This window comes from Nannobrachium achirus (assembly GCF_963921795.1).
Source record: "Nannobrachium achirus genome assembly, chromosome: 19".
Taxonomy (NCBI): Eukaryota; Metazoa; Chordata; class Actinopteri; order Myctophiformes; family Myctophidae; genus Nannobrachium; species Nannobrachium achirus.
In genome coordinates, this window is record NC_137826.1 from 9,655,285 (window position 1) to 9,667,587 (window position 12,303).

A 12,303-nucleotide genomic window follows, 5' to 3' on the forward strand; every position below is an offset into this window, starting at 1 on the left:
TAGAAAATGAAACAAAACCATAATAAAGGTCGAGAGACAAATTATGAGTTAACTGTTCTCGTTGTCATTATCCCTTTCATCACTGTCATGAGTGTTGATTTATGGTACCTGAGCCATTTCATTCCGTAAACGTTTTTCCTGCCTTTACTGAAATGCAACCTGAAATTTGAAAGCCTATAAAAAAAAAGACTCGAAATAGACATGGCTGTGCTCCAAGCAGGCTTTGTAAAAGAAAAATCTGCCAAACTTGAGTTGCCTGAGAATTATTTGTTTGTTCAGGTAGAAATTATAGTTTTCTGAATTATATGATTTATTATATACAGGGGCATCTCCTTCAGTGCTGCGGTGTCCTTGAGCAGTGGTTCTCAACCTGTGGGTCGGGAACCCCAGAACATAATGTGTGCAACGTTGTTTTCTTACTCAACAGTAAACAAACCAACATAAAGTTTAAGTGTATAGAGGGTACAGTATCTACACATTGCTAATGTGACAATTTAAGGACTTTTTAATACATCTAGAATGAAAAATTAAACATTGGCCAAATTGTCACATATTAGAGGAGGAAATAGAACATGTTATACAAAATGTAATTCCTCAATTCTTAGTGCCCGTCAGGGTGGGGGGTCCCCAGTTCAAATATGATTAATTTGGGTGTCGCGGCCTGAAAAGGTTGAGAACCACTGTCCTAGAGGTCCAGACTAAGTCAGAAGATAGGAAATGTTTGTCCATTCCGGTTGCTTGCAGATTGGATTATAGCAGAATGACACAGAAGACTATCTCATCGACAAGATGATTTCAAAGACATGCAGAAGGATGACCATCAACCTATAAAACTGGTGCCTTTTTCTGTTAGGAAGGACCCAGTGTGCAAGCCCTTTTAATTAAAGGGTGTCTGGAAGATAGGAGCAGGAGCACGTTGCATGAATAACACATTGACAAATCCCATACAAGAAAGGCTGCCAAAAAACTGCCACGGACAGCACCTTGACAACAAAGGGATGTATAACTGTTGGTTACAGACAGACAGAAACAGCACTGGACAGCTCCTCCACAGCAAAAGGAATTGGCTGCTGGTATATAGCAGACAGCTACAATCAGTGCCCTGGACAGCACCTCCACACTAAAGGGAAGTATAATAACTGGTTGGCATACAGCATACATGGGCAACTGGCGGCCCGGGGGCCACATGCGGCCCTCACCTTCACTTAATGCGGCCCGCAGGATGATATTGGAGTACTGATATATTATTGATTTCAGCTGTTATAATTCCAAACATGGAAAAATTACCAGCTTGAATTACTTTAGTCTATATTAGTAGCTAAATGACTAGTATTAAAATATTTTTAGTATTTTTTATGTCCAAAGTATTTGTATTTAAGTTCATAATGTAAACATAAGAACATATGCATTTGATTTTTTTTAGAAAAAATAAGAAAAAAAAGGAACTTTCTAGGATTCCCATTAAAAAATAGCAAAAATAGCCGATCTATACAAGCTCAAAACGCGTCGCAGTGCGACGCATTTTGAGCTTGTAGATCGGCTATTTTTGCTATGTATATGCATTGTGGCCCTCTGGAGTGAGTGTGAAAATGTAGTGGCCCTCTCCATCATCAAAGTTGCCCACCCCTGGCATACAGGCATAATCAGCACCATGGAGAATTCCTCGACAGAAAAGTTAATAGAATATTTCACTTTCAAAAAACTTTGGGTAATTTTATCGTCTAATCAGGCTTTTATGAACACCCTGAACAGTTTTTTATTTGCTTGATTCAATATTTAGATATTTGATGTAAATGTTACCAGGCCCTCCAGGCCCAGGGCCTCTCCCCACACACACCCATTGTAACTTCAAACTTCATTTTAACCATGACATATTCATTAAAAACACCCATTATTTTTTCTGGTTACTCATACTACCTTCCTAATACGTGAGCAGGCCGTGTTTTTTCAATAACGTTTTTCATTTATTTTTAATAATATTTTTTTGTATTTAATTTTTTCCATTTTCCCAAATAATTATTGAAATAAATGAAAAAGGTTATTGAAAAAAACACAGCCTGCTCACGTATTAGGAAGGTATTATGAGTCACCAGAAAAAATAATGGGTGTTTTTAATGAATCTATCATGGTTAAAATGGAGTTTGAAGTTACAATGCCATGGGTGTGTGTGTGTGGAGAAAAGCCCATACGCTGTCCCTGTTGAAAGTGGAATATCTCTTTAAGTAGTAATAACCAGTAAGACGCCTAAGGGTGACAAGCGACCTCTGAGTCTTTCCCATCTGACCAGTGATGTATATCGGACCAGTTACCCGTATATGGAGACCCCTGGTACCTATATATGGAGATCCATGTACTGTAGCCTATATGGAGATATTGCTGTGAGACCCCAAACATGCTCACTCAGTTATTTGTTGTGTGAAAGTCCTATGACATCTATGACATCTGACATCATATACTCCATATATGGGAATAAAAGGGAATCTGTTAGTGTGGTTCCCCTGACATCACAGTGATGTCAGAGCGTGATGTCAGAGCGGAAAACCCATAGACTGTTAAAAAGCATACATTGGACAGTTCCCCGACAGAAAAGATAAGTAATAACTAACAAACAGCAAACAGCCATAATCAGTACCATGGACAGCGATGTTAGGTACTGTAGGTCTAATAGGTAATAACTATCAGGGTGGCAAACAGGGTGACTTTGCTGTAGTGCTGTAAATTGCTACAGAATTCTACTTATGTCCCATTTAACCCCTTAACCCCTCTAGTGTTTTTTGGCAAACATTTCCCTCCAGAATAGGCATGCTGGGGTTCAAGTGGTTAACAGCAGACGCCCCCACATAACACCCCTTCACTCCAATTAAACCGACTCAACAAGTCATTCTGGCAACCCTGTCCATTAGGAAACCGAGACGAGACGTGATGACATTCAAGAAGACACACAACCCAACGCCACTAAGTAATAGCCTGCTGGGAAAATTGCGAAGGGCAGTCGCTTATAGGCTGAAGGCTATAAGGTCAGGAAGGAACAAAATATGAATTGTGGATTTGGAACCATATGAGATGGTCTAGCGCAGTGTTTCTCAAACTTTCAAATGTCAAGGTCTCCCCTTAACTCTGACAGTGTACAAATTGAACCAAATGAACCCTGTCAGAGTTACAGACTTGCATGGGTCAATTAAGACCCTCATAAAGAAACCTACAGAGTCCCTGGAATCCACTTTGAGAACCACTGGTCTAGCCAACTAATATGATATAGTTTCAACTATAACTACAATTGAAGCACTATAATCGCAAAATTAAGCTTGAATATATCTGAGAAATGCAACAGCGTAAACCATGTGTAACTCTGTTCATAATGCGATGTCAGCACTTTAGGAAACACATAGGCCTACTGTACATAACGATGACATGAAAATGTAAGACAATGTCACTTCTTATGCCACTGGAAATAATGCTGTCACATCGTCTGTACAGACTATGTCGATGTATTTCATCGGTGAGACAGCATCCTTCATGTAGCCTTATGTGTTCTGATGCTTCATTATTATGACGACTATCTATCTCTCTCTCTCTGACACACACGCGCACGCACGCGCACGCACACACACACACACACACACACACACACACACACAGACACTCACACTCAACAAGCCATACAACTAAAGTCAAAGATAATAGGAGATACTGTATATATTTTATTTGTCAGATACATACTTTCATTGAAATTCGTTCACCACCTTTGACCCATCTCTTTGAGCCATGAGCTGCAGCCATGCCGCGCTCGGGAATCAGTAATGGTGATCTAACCTCCCTAATCCAACCCATTATGCTGAGTGCCAAGCAGGGAGGCATTGGATCCCATTTTTAGTCTGTGGTATGACCCGACCGGGGATTCGAACCCGCAACCTCCCAGTCTCAGGGCGGACACTCTAACCGCAAGGCCACTGAGCTGGTTTATTCGGCAGTCGATATCGGATAGAGAGACACAGAACGTGAGACACATGTGAAAGTCCTGTTGACGCAATGAGTTTGTATTTGCTTACGCAACAAACACAAGTTTGAAATTACACCTCTGACACGTGTCACCACCCCCACCCCCACCCCCACCCCCACCCCAGGGCTCATGGGTCTGAGCTAACCTAGTACTTTCTTTCCTCTACAGCAATATGCAGAGTGCTCATTTAACTCAGTGGTTCTCAACCTGTGGGTCGGGACCCCCAGGGGGGTCCCCCAATTATTTTGGGGGGGCCACAGATGATTAACTTAATGTGCAACATTGTTTTCTCACTCAACAGTGAACAAACCAACAGAATATTTAAGTCTATAGAGGGTATCTGCACGTTTCTAAAGTGACAACAAACATTGGCCAAATTGTCAAATACTAGAGGCTGATTGTGAAAATAGACGATCTACATGCTCACAACGCCTCGCAACGCGAGGCGTTGTGAGCATGTAGATCTAAAGTTTTCACAATAGAACCGTGTTATACAAAATGTAAAGCCTCAACTCATAGTGCTTGTCAGTCGTCAGGGGGGGGGGGGGGGGGTCCCCAATTAAAATATGATTATTTTGGGGGTCACGGCCTGAAAAGGTTGAGAACCACTGCTTTAACTCATACTCACAGGTCAATTCTTTACATGCTCTGAGGAAGAGTTAAGACACTCAAAACCTCACCCACCTTGGTGGTAATTTATTAAACTCACTATGTGAGCATAATCCAGTATGCAGACTTGTTCTTTCGCTTTTTGTTTTTCTGTGCCAAACCTGGCTGGGATTTTATCATTTGGATTTGGGTGCTTTGTAACTTGCACCAGGTTACTTGACAGCCAGTAGGGGATTATGTTAAATGTTGTTTTGTTTTGTTCTGTTCTGTTGCATTGATCAGCAATACCAGTGAGCAGTGTATCAAAAACAATACTTTTGACTATGTCTGAAAAGGTGTCATATAATCCCATGAGGTGTCATGACACTTCTATTAAAGAAAAATGCATTCATTCATTCTTACATTAACACTGAGAGATCCATTCATTATTTTTACTCTCTGAATCAACATTGAATTGGGATGTTGTGACTCCCGTGCATGTTTATGTGCTCATTCATAAGGCAGATAAATTGAACTCCATCTCTAAACCTTTGCTCTTTCATACAATTATGCTCTGATCAATGTGTCTCTAAGGTGTACACAATATAAATAATAGAACCACAATACATTTATTTTACATCAGGGGTCTTCAACGTTTTCAGGCCAAGGATCCCTAAGAGAGAGATGAAGCAGGGACCCCCACAACCTTTTCATAGATTCCATATAGTTTAATCGTCTGACAGCACATATTTGTGTCAATTTGTGTTTTCAGATATTTAACCACTTGAGCCGTCATTACCTAATAAACTTGACCTTTCACTCTGCTCTTTTTCCCATGTACACCAAACCTATTTGCCGAAAGTAGTCGATCTACAAGCTCACAACGCCTCGCGCTGCGAGGCGTTGTGAGCTTGTAGATCTTCTATTTTTGGCTAAAGTTCTCATAATATGGACACTAGGGTACAAGTTGTTATTATAAAAAAGTATTGGAAGATTTGGAGGACGCCCTGTAGTAACTCTAGGTGTCCCGGACCCCCTGTTGAAGACCCCTGTTTTACATACATAATACACTGTTGATAATAGAACAACACCATTTATTTCATTTATTTATTTTATTTTCCCTTTCATTTCGGTACATACATACATAGTTGTTTCTGCTTTTCTCTCTCTCTCTCTCTCTCTCTCCCTCCTCTTCATCCAGGTAAATTACTTTATCCAGTTGAATGGCTTTCCATGGGAGCAGTGCAGTGGCAGGGTTTTAAAAGAATAGGGACGGAGTGAAGATAAAGGAAAGAGGGCCATGGAAACCAGGGCTGTATTAACCATTGGGCCGGTGGGGCCGTTGCCAGGGGCCCTTGACTCTCAGGGGCCCTTGGGGGAACTGGACCGCTATGGTCATTGAGAATTTACTCAAATTAAATGTATACATTAATTAAAAATCAAATGTTCGGGCCCCTCCTCTGTTGTCTACAGGTGTTTTTTTTGGCCCACAGATGATCATCATGGCTTAAAATCCGAGCTGGGTAGTGCGCGTCGGGAGGGAGGGGGGTTAAGGTGGAGGGTGGGGGGGCCCCTAAAGAATGATAGGCCAGGGGCCCTCGCGGGGGTTAATCCGTCCCTGATGGAAACGATTAATTATTATCCGTCGGCCCAGTAACCAAAAGTCCCCCCAACCCCCTGAAACCCAGACCTGTGTGAAAATGCACGCATGCCTGACCGTGACTCATTATGTGAATATATGAGGATGAAAACAGCTCCAAAGAAAATAAGACAGCGATAACAATATGGGGGGACCGGGGGAGGGATGGGAAAATGAGAAAACTCAACGACTTAAATTGTGAAACAGTTAATCCTGTCTGACATGAATAAAGATATTTATATAAAAATAAATAAACGTATCAGCATTAGAAGAGGCTTTTGTTATTTGTAATGTGGATGTGAAAGCCAGAAAATTCTGTTAATTTTAGGTCCACTTGTAAATCGCTGTCCTTTGGATAACAGGAGACCTTTTGCTGTATGCTTTCCTTTCTTCTTGAATGTCTGCATGATGAATTCCCAAACATTGTTAATCCCTAAATGAGAAATCTATTTACAGTAATAGGAGTGCGCTATTTCAGTTAATGTCAAAGAATTTCTGTGTTGGAGAATACCGACTGAGCTCCAATTCCCACCAGCAGTACAGAGCCCTGTTATAATAATTGTCACCACTTTGACGTCCAATTTATTATTACCGTTATAATATCTCTGTATCTAATAGAAGAGATGCCCATGATTATTACTTTAGAAATTGGCACACCCAGGGGTGTGAAAATGTGTGGTTGGTGCTGAGTGGGCTGCAAACAGGGTTCTTTCTCTCTCTCTCTCTCTCTCTCTCTCTCTCTCTCTCTCTCTCTCTCTCTCTCTCTCTATCTCTCTCTCTCTCTGACTCTCTCTCTCTCTCCCCCTCCCTCTCTCTAAATATATAATAAAACAAAAAATGAATAAAAAATAAACACATCAATGGGTTTCATTCATTTGGTGACCATTTGACGACAAGCAAATACGAAATAGAAGAATATTTTAACAGCGCACCTTTACTACTTTTACCTATCGTTACTGTAATGGTCCACTTTTTAATCCACTTTTTTTGGGGTCCCACTAGCACCTTATATCCTCACAAAGTCCCATTTCTGACCGTTGTGTCCAGCGCCGGACTTATGAACGGGCTGAAGGTGCTGCAGCACGGGGCACCAACCACAAGGGGGCACCATCCTAGGGGATGCTTTTTTTTTTTTTTTTTTTACAATGTTTTTTTTTTTTTCTTTTTTTTTTGGTTGCTCGGTCAGCGAGGATCTACTATCGAAGTGTGTGTATGTGTGTGTGTGTGTGTGTGTGTGTGTGTGTGTGTGTGTGTGTGTGTGTGTGTGAGAGTGTGTGTGTGTGCCCTGTGTGTGCCCTGTGTGTGTGTGTGTGTGTGCCCTTTGATAAGTCCGGCGCTGATCATGTGACACTCCCAGCAGTCCGTTGGCTTGGCACGTTCCTTCGCGCGAAATCACTCAAACTTCTGTGTTTACCCCACTTCACCTGTGTGTACAGACTCAGAGAATGATTCCCCAGCCCAAGCCAAGCAAGTATGTTTAGAAAACAGGCAATTGGGAGCCAAAAAAGAAAAGATTACGAAAAGAAACGTAAGAGACAAGCTGGACTCCTAAGCAAGATACCAAAATTGAGTGTTTTTTTACGGCCAAGTTCGAGCTCCACTGGCACTGCCTCCACGAGCAGCGACGCAGATGGCCACACAGCCCCGGAGACACGCACACACAAGCCGGGTGTCATCCCCAAGACGCCGCGGCAGCCGGCGTGAAGTCTCGCTCTCGAACACAACCACCAGATGATGATGATGATGGTAATTAATACAAATGTATACATTAAACATAATGTTTTTGGGCAGTCTCTCGCCTGTATAAGGGTGTGTGGTTACATGGATGGAGTTTATACAAAAAAGCAATGTATGTGAGGTATTTGTGTGTGTGTGTGTGTGTGTGTGTGTGTGTGTGTGTGTGTGTGTGTGTGTGTGTGTGTGTGTGTGTGTGTGTGTGTGTGTGTGTGTGTTACATTTTTAGGGTCAGAGCCGTTCATAAAGCCTTGCGGGGGGATCGATGATTTCAATATCCATATTCTCTTTTCATATTGAAGTTATTTAGTCAGTTATGCACTGATTGATTGATTGATTGAAGACTTTATTAGAAGTTTGCATAGGAAAAGGTACAGTTTCATGACGGTACAGTTCACTGGTACAAGGTCTACTAAAAGGCGATCCTAGAAAAGACTAAGCTTATTTAGGCATATTATAAGGCAGCCAGCAATCACGTGCGTGGAACTGTGATTGCAGATTGGCTGCGTCACGCGGGTCTTGAGTTTACTGCCAGTGCAATCATTCAACTCCATTTGAGTTATATTCTAATTAATAATAAATCATCAAAGCTTCATTTACCAAAAGGAATTGAGCACTGCACTGCACAAAGGAAGACATAAGACTTTCTTGGGTTTAAAATCATCTTAGCAGACCTTGTATGCAACAGTGCTGTGCTTTTTTGATCAACAGTTATTTTATATTGATATCTTATCCCATATGTGCCACAGACTACAAGTGAGTGTTATAGTGTTGCATGTAAACCTACTGTATGGTTTCATGTGAAAGATCCTTTGAATTGTGTTGACCTGTTAAACATAGAAATGAATGAATGTGTGTGTTGTTGAGTCAGTCAACAGATAATTGATCTACATATTACAACCCTTAGGTAAACCCACCAGCAGCACAGGGGATGATGTGATGCCAGTCATGCCACTGCTCCCATGCCCACACGTGCCACAGACTACAAGTGAGTGTTATAGTGTTGGCAATTTAAACTTAACGTATGTTTTCTCATGCCAATAAAGCTCACACATTGAATTGTGTTCTATACAATGTACGTACTGTACATTGGAGAGCAGTCAGTCAGTCAACAGCTATTTATATTCCAACCCTCAGGTAAACCTGCCAACAATGGTGATAGCAGCACAGATGATGATGTGGTTCCACCAACACCACACCAACAACGAGTGCCACAAGCAAGTGAGTGTTGAAATGTTGCAATGTGAAAGCTCCTTTGAATTGGGTTGACCACCTGTTAAACCTAGGAATGGGAAATATCGTTTGTATTGTACAATAAATAATGTGTATTGTTGAGGAATCAAAGAGGCGCAGTATGATCACCGTTATCAGTTGTCACTTTTTGTTCCGCGGGCGCGGGTGGGGGGGGGGGGGGGGGGCACCAAACTCGGTCCAAGCACCGGGCAGGGTAAATCTGTCCCTGGTTGTGTCTTTCTCTGGTTTTGGGAAGGCGGAGGTTAAAAGCATCCCACGGGTTCTCAAAACAGGCTGTCCAGATTTGCAGTTCAGGCCAAAGGTGGTACTGCAGCTGAAAATGCTCTGAGAGCCATTCAAAAATGAGAGAGGCTCTCTATTCAGGAGTGGTAATTTAGCCTCAAACCTTTTGAAAAACGTTTTTGGGACATAAACAATATGACATGAATACTTTTTAAATGCATGGTGTATCACCTTTAAACCTATATCCACTTTCAGTTTAGGGAGCAAATGAGACTAATTAGCCTCAAGTCTGATCACTAGAAGGTTTGTTCGTTCAGGGGTGTCGCACCAAATTCTGGGCCCTGGGTACAAGGATTCACTGCGGGCCCCCCATGAATGTTCTTCATGGGGGGGGGGGGGGGGGGGGGAGTTTAACCCATTTAGACTGGGAACGCATTATTATGCGTTATTTTGTGCTTTAACTATTGAAAAATAGCAGATATACAAGCTTGTAGATCTGCTATTTTTGAAAAATCTTCGTTCCAGGGACCCCCAGAAGCAAAATTTGAGTTACAAATAAAATAATGAAAAATACATACGCATTTGCACACATTTTCACGACTTTTCAAAAATAGCAAATCTACAAGCTCGGTGAGCTTGTATGTCTGCTATTTTTCAATAGCTAAAGTATAAAATAATTAAGGCCCCTCCACCTTGGGCCCTAGTAACTCAGTCCCACTGCCCCATCTCAAAATCTGCCCCATCTCAAAATATTTCGTTCCAGGGAGTCAGGGACCCCCAGAAGCAAAATTTGAGTTACAAATAAAATAATAAAAAATACATACGCATTTGCACACATTTTCACGACTTTTCAAAAATAGCAAATCTACAAGCTCGGTGAGCTTGTATGTCTGCTATTTTTCAATAGCTAAAGTATAAAATAATTAAGGCCCCTTCACCTTGGGCCCTAGTAACTCAGTCCCCCCCCCCCCTCTTGTGACGCCCCTGTGTTCGTTCACAGGCAAGGTCATTAACTGGTGTTCCCTGGTGATGTCATCATAAAGACTCCCAGGAGTCAGGCAGGCAGGGTGCTTTCATTCTGGGGTCACCATACCCGTCTGATAATCCTCATCCTTAAAGGGGAAGACCACCCATTTTCAATATTGAACTATGTCATTAATATACCTTAGAGGAGTTGTGTGGAAATAAATAAATAAAAAGTTCTGTGTTGCCAAGAACTGGAGGATTGATGTTGTGTTTCTTATAGGGCTGGGATGCGATTACAAATTTTAAACTAATTAATTACAGGCTCTGTGATTAATTAATCGCAATTAATCGCATTTTAATCGCACATCAATATTTGACCTGAGAAGCATTTTTTTCAAGTAAAACACATTTTGTTGTACGAGTGAATCAACGAGTGAGTTTTTTAAATCTAAAATTCGCATCCACTGGGCCAAGCAAAGCGCTCTGATCGGCTACTTCTCCCTTTACGTTTGTTGTCTCTTCTTGGTTGTTGCATCGCTATGATCGGTATGCCCGAAACTGAAGGTTCTGTGGTGCAAAAATTAATTAATTAATCGCAATTAATCAGTTAAAGTCCCAGCCTTAGTTTTTTATTGTGAAGTACACTGTGATGACATCATCACAATACAAACCCCACACTTTCCACACAACTTCCACACAACTCTATATTAATGACATAGTTCAATATTGAAAATGGGTGGTTTTCCCCCTTATGTACTAGTTTACAGAAGTACACAAAACAAAGATTTTGCATCTGACATTAGGCTATTCCACAAAATTATTTAACTTTTTGTTGGGGGGTGCATGGGGGGCTTTTTCTTTATACGGTACATAACAATTTGGTCGATATCACCTTCAACCACTACAGAATGTTGAAGTGAGTTGAGTGCAGTACTTAACATCAGCAACATCACATGTTACCAACAAGATCCTGTAGGAGGAAATATTAAGGACGAGCGAGAAAATTACAGCAAGGAGAATGAGACTCGCAGGACACTGCCAAAGGCATCAGCCAGCCAGCAAACTGGTGCTGTGGGAACCAACACATGGGCACCGGTCACGAGGACGTCCCACACTAACATACAGTTGTTTCCTGTTGAGATTTGCACATTTCATCCAGGTTTTTTCATCTCACTCACGTCACTTTGTCTGCTGACCTCACTCAGCAACGAAATAAACAGAAAATAAACTTAGGCAGACCACGAGGCAAGCACCAACGAGCTGGCAGGATGTATGGAGAACCGGGATGACTGAAAGCGACGATGGAAGGCTCGTCTGAGGACGGCAGAGAGAGAGGAATTGGGATGCTAGGGTTTCATGTGATTGTTAATGATGGTGTGATGAACAAAGGGAGAGACTTTAATATTCATGCTGTAATTTGTGGTCTCAGGGGGTCTAAAGGGGGTCATAAAGGTCTGGATATGGAACATGATCATCTCAGATTCCCATCATGATGTTTATGAGCCTGCATGGACCAGGGCTTTGGTTCATCCAAGACTGTGGTTGAATGGAGTGGTTTGGTCAATAGACCTTTGACTCATGTCTTCACCAGCTTTCCAGGGCCTACATGATGATTAAGCGTGGAATACTGTGTGTGTGCACGCGTGCGTGCGTGCGTGCGTGCGTGCGCGGACACAGAGAGTATGATAAATATACTGTAGAGAGAGCTCTGACCTTCCATTTTCTATGGGGTGAAACATTAATTCCTCTGATTTCATGCCTTAATTCCCATTAAGTTCCCTGTAGAAAGGGTCCAGGTGCTCATTTTGGCTTAGTTAATCTGGAGTCACAAGCATCACAAATGCCCTTCCAGTCCAAGGGTGAAAAGGCGCCAAGCGGATACTTCTCTCGGCTTATAGCT

At 41.9% G+C, this 12,303-nt stretch overlaps 1 protein-coding gene across 1 annotated transcript in view; it reads left to right on the forward strand.

Annotated features, from left to right (window-relative positions):
* The window catches only part of LOC308304586 (uncharacterized protein), a gene marked incomplete at both ends in the record, with an annotated part of 54,645 nt that overhangs the window by 17,801 nt on the left and 24,541 nt on the right, over positions 1-12,303 (forward strand). The window lies entirely within an intron of this gene.